The sequence below is a fragment of the Triticum aestivum genome, chromosome 5D (assembly GCF_018294505.1).
Source record: "Triticum aestivum cultivar Chinese Spring chromosome 5D, IWGSC CS RefSeq v2.1, whole genome shotgun sequence".
NCBI classification, from domain to species: domain Eukaryota; kingdom Viridiplantae; phylum Streptophyta; class Magnoliopsida; order Poales; family Poaceae; genus Triticum; species Triticum aestivum.
The window spans coordinates 351,494,423-351,499,847 of NC_057808.1; positions in this window are offsets into that span (position 1 = coordinate 351,494,423).

The following is a 5,425-nucleotide window of genomic DNA, read 5'->3' on the forward strand; positions in this document are numbered from 1 at the left end:
GTACGTGCGTACGTGTGCCCCCTGCCGGCCGCCGATCATGGGGCGTACGAGCTAGCTAGCCTCCCGGTGCAAGCGGACAAGGGGTAGAGAAGAGGAAAAACATGACAAGCCAAAGATCGCAGAGGGCAGTGGCGTTGGCGTGCATGCAAGCCGAGCAGTGTACCGTGTACGCACTGCCACTCTGCGAGTGTGGTATGGTGGTACGCCCGTGTGTAATGCGACGCAGGGTGGCGAAACAAAACAGATCTGGACGGAGACCGAGAAAACCGGTGTTGGATCGGTTCGGTCGGTATGGTTCATGCGTGGTATCAATGCGGCCGTACTGCGGAGTACTGCTACTAGATGCGTGGAAGATCGGATACGGTGGTCAATCATGGCATGGGTCTCCCAGCCAGCCAGTTTGGCTCGCGCCGGCGCGCGAGCGGGGTCATCATATGCGATGTCGCGGCCGGGCCGGCCGCCACCGTCGCCTGCTCGTATTTACTTCTCGTGACAGCATTTAGCGTCGCGGTCGCGGTGGCGGCCTGCCTGAGGTTGGTGGCGGAAGTGGCCATGGTTAGTCTTTGCTGCCGCTTCAGTTATGCACGCCAGCCTTGCGTGCGCCCACCTCACGAGTGCATGGCGGGCTGCATGCATGGATGCACAAAAATGCTACACGCACGGGCTGATTACGGGGTTGCAACGGTACCCGTCCTCAATGCTAGCAACTTAATAGAAAGAAAAGAGTATTGCTGGTCATGCTAGCTCATGCATGTACGTACTACTACTACTACTACCACCTTTTATGTTTTGTTTTCGGAGAGCTTGAAGTGCACTGTACTCATATTTGCAGTGTGAAGGAGCAGTACGCCTGCATGGCAAAAGCGACCCCCACTGCCGTGCTGGCGCCGAGAAACTGTGCTGCGGTTATCGCAGTCTCGATGTGTTGCCACTGTAGAGCTCACCGTACGTGTTTCCGGCGCTACTTTGGTCGACATGAACTAGTGGAGTTGTTACGATGTACTATAGCAGAGCGCTACGGCGCCACCTTATGATCCGGTGACTTGTTTGGTGTACGGTGCATTCTGTGTTTCTCTAGGATATATCTGTGTCGTTGAGCTTTTATTATCGTGACGCAAAATACTCTGCTCTCACTGCTTTTATCTTCCTTTCCTGCGACTTGTATGAATCCTGTATTTTTCTTAAAATTCGATAATTGTCTGTGTGTTGCAACGGGAGCATACACATTTTAGTATGTTTGCCTGTTGCCGCACGTCTATCATTTGTACATTTGAGCGCTAAAATTTCAGTAAGTTTTTATATGCAATGACCGTGATTTACTTATCATTTTATTGTAAGCACTTATTTGGTAAGAACTAATGCCTTTACAAATAAAAAAAATGAATTTTGTACATTAATAAGGCGTAGGGGAAACCGATGGGAGAAAAACCAGAGATGGGGGGGGGGGTGCGGAAATCAAAACAGGGAGGAAGGAGGGGAGAACAAGCAAAATGGGAACCTTATACATTCTTTTTAGGTAGTAGAGAGGCGAGACGGCGGCGACTCTCTGGAGATGAAATATGGTTCTACCAATTTAGCCATCGTCCTAGTGGTGCTTCTAGCGTTGAAGGAGGACGTGTGGAGGTTTTTCTACGACGGATCTCGTGGGATTCGGTCGGCGCTTGTCTTCGGTGGATCCCCGTGAAGCCATTCATCATTCATCTGTGTTCATGTGTCTACAAGTTGGATCCTTTCGAACTACGCTTCTCTTCATCGACGACGATTGTTGTTCTGGTGTGCTATTCTATGAGGCCTTATCATGACGACTTTCGGACTGTCTACTACAACCAAGTGCGTAGACAAGCCCCAGGCTGCCCGGGCCATGGCCTGGGGCGTAGCGAGTGACCGCAATGTGGACTATAGCAATAGTATCATAATGTAGCTACAATACCCACAGTAGCTCAAAGGATGGTCAGGGGCGTAGAAATTTCATGGGTATGACACTACCTGCAACAACCTTTGCCCGGCTACAACAATGTTTGCCTAGCTTCGATGAGGGCGGGGTGATGACGGCGGTGCGCCTTCGACTCACTCTAGTGCTTCTAGTTGTCGCTAGGTGGTGCACTGACCTAGATGTATTTTTTTAGTGTTCTTTGTACCATGTTTCAGAAGTTTGTACTCCCTCCGACAAGGTTGAAAAAGACGGTAGGCGTAAGCAAGGCGGTTGTCCTTCGCCTAGTGCATAGAAGGTGCCTAAGCGCCCTAAACGCCACCTAGACGGTAATATAGTTTTTACTATTAGGATGTATTCGTCATATTATATGTGTAACTAATTTAGGGCATATACATAATTTAACTACAAACTTCTGGCGTTGCAATATGCCCCGTTTGGCATATCAACACCATATGACATGATTTCTCGTTCGAGTAGACATTGCTTGCCCTGCTTAAACTTTCACTTATACCTTAGGAGAGGCATTTGGCCATCGTCTAACGCCTAAGCGTGGCTAAACGCGGCACTGCATTTTCCAATCACTATATGGATAGGAGGGAGTAGCATAATTTGGTGGACTAATCACTGGGCTAGATCTGGCATCCGAAACACATTAATTAAAATATATTCATGCAACGTACACGATCGATCAATCGCAGCACAAAAGAAGTGCTGCAGTGCATTCTGGGGAACACTGGTACGCACCGTGCGATTAGTGCAATGCATGCAGCGCACGTACGTACGCGACCAGAAAGTGACCCAGTGACGAAGGGTTCATGCATGCATGCATGCATGCATGGCCTTCGAAACTTGTGTCGGCGTCGGATACGTCTGACGATAGGAAGGAGGCCTTCTGCTCGATCTGGGGCCTCTCGACAGGGCCGGCGGCTGGCCGGATGCATGGATCGACCGAGCACCCACCTGAAACATACGAACTGACTTATCGAGAAGGAGGGCCGCGACAAACATAAACGGATGGGGTAAACCAAACTGGTGGCATCCATACACTTGCATTGTCCGTACGTACGTGCACGATGATACCAGGTGAGTGCGCACACTGCAAGCGGCGTGGTGGATAGGTCGATCGTGTCGGCCGGCCAGGCGGTGTGCCATGGGCGGATGTGACGGCACACCGCGCTCGATTGATCGATGATCTCGGCTGCTCGCGCGGAGGCGCACATGCTCATTGGGTGACCGGCCGGCCGTGCATGATTGCGCCCCCCACGCTGGCTGCCACGCAGGCTATAGGGTAAAAAAGCGATCGACTGTGAGCAACGCAGACTCCGAGGCACCCCGTCCGTCCGTCTCTCCTGCGACTGGTGTGCCATCGTCCTTTCCCGGACCGGCGGCCGGCGCGTGCCGCCGTGTCTGGCTGATCGATGGGCGCATGAGCGCGTGCGTCGTCGGACGTGCCTGGTCGATCCATGATTTCTCCCCAGGAAGAGCATGTCTTCTTCCGTTTAGCAGTGCATGTCGTGCGTACGCGACTGATGTACGCATGTGCATGCCCTCGACCACGATCCAGCCATGCCATGCACGCGTTCTCGGCGCACTACGGCGACTCCACTCCGCCGCGAGGGGACACCAGTACGCCACTGAGCACTGGCTGGCTGGAGATTTTCAAACGATCGCACGCAGGGAGCGAGAGCGACAGGCGGGAGCAGAGCGTCCTGGCCCAGCCGAGTTAATTGCAAGGCACTACCACGCTTCGGCACGTTGTGACGAATCAGTATCAGTAATCATTTTTTTTGCCATGCAGTGCCAACTCTAAGCCTAAGTGTTGCAAAACGGTCTGATAGCCGTATAAGCTCGTATTGACCACGTATCTGACCGACCCGGCCCACTTGTCAGGTGCCACGGTGGCATACCCGCGCGCACCCGCACCCGCGCGGTCACTCGTCCCAGCCTGCTCGGTCGCACCAAGTAGCTTGGTCCGGTCTGGTCGAACCCGTACGCGACGAACCCTGGTTTCCTCTCCCCCCGCCCTCGTCTTCCTCTCCCCTCTCAGGCGATGGCGGCGGCGACTCCCGGCGGCATCGACGGCGCGGGCGGGTACGGGGACCTTCCTGGCCTCGGCCCCGATGACCACTTAGGTCTGGACGACGTCGACGGCTCCAGTTCATACTACTCCAGCGCAGACGACGCGGATTTGGAGGAGGAGGCCGCGCTGTCAATGGAGGACAGGGTGAAGCTGGCAGAGATATGGGTGGCCCACCCTACCAGTAGCCATCAGTGGACCAGTGGAGCTGCTAGCGGCGTGCTATAAGTCGTTCTCTTCTCTGCTTCTGCTTCTTTCTGTATATTCCAAAACAGGGTGCTAGGGTTAGTGTTGCTCATGACAGTATAAATTTGTGCTGTCAATTGTAGTTTGGATGATGCTGTTTGGGATGTTCGGATTCATTTTGATGCACAACACAATCTGGATAGGAAGATATGCAGTTCAGATGTTACATTTCTGAACTTATATGCACTGATGCACACACAAGGTTATTCTTTCTCTGATGAACTGTATCACATGAAGAATTTAGGCAGAGGAGAGGAAAGAGAGCATGGGTTAGAGTTAATTGACACAAACATCAAACTGCAGCAACTTAAGAAGGAATATGAGCATAGTTTAGTTCTGAATTTGCTAGTGAGGGCAACAACACCTTTTGTATGTCAGATAGAAGCAGATTTAGTGAGATCAAACTACAGCAATGTCTGTCAGAGGAGAGAAGAAAATTTAGCAACTATATTGTATAGACCACCTGTTGTGTATGATCTTAGTGAGCCTGCAGTTCTTGCTGTTGATCAACAAGGTGTTGTTTTTCCTAGTCAGTGCACACAAGAGAGCATAAATTTCAGTAAGGAGAAGCTCAAAGCTGTAATGGAGGAAGAGGCAGTGCTAGAGGAGGGACATAATAACAGTGATGACTCCGAGGCTGCTGCATATGACAGTGATAACAATCCTTTCTGCATGGAGAAGTACAGGATAATTGAAGACACAGAGATAATTGAGGGGAATAGACTAGCAGAGCAAGAAGTTGAAGATGAAGATTCAGATGAAGATGATGAGGATTCAGAAGAGGAACAATTACATTATGAGGGTGACACTGAGGTTGAGGACTTGTTTGAGATGGAGGAGGAGGAGGAGCAGGAGAAGGAGAAAGAGGATGAGGTCAATGTTGTTGCAACAGAAGAAGCACCAATGCAAAAACCTCCAAAAAAGAGGAAGAAGCTGGCAGTTAGGAGAGGCCCTACTACTAGGACACATTCAAGTGTGTTGGAGGAGGTGCAACCTGATTTCATTCCTTCATCAGATGAAGAAGATGATGGGTTGCTGTTTGAGGATGATGATGATGGACATGAGCCAATGTCCTTTGTTCTACCTAAAGGGAGGAAGAGTAGGGCCAAGAAAAGGAAACCAAGGATCTGGTACAATGACAAACTTGAGCAACCACATCAGCAGTTATG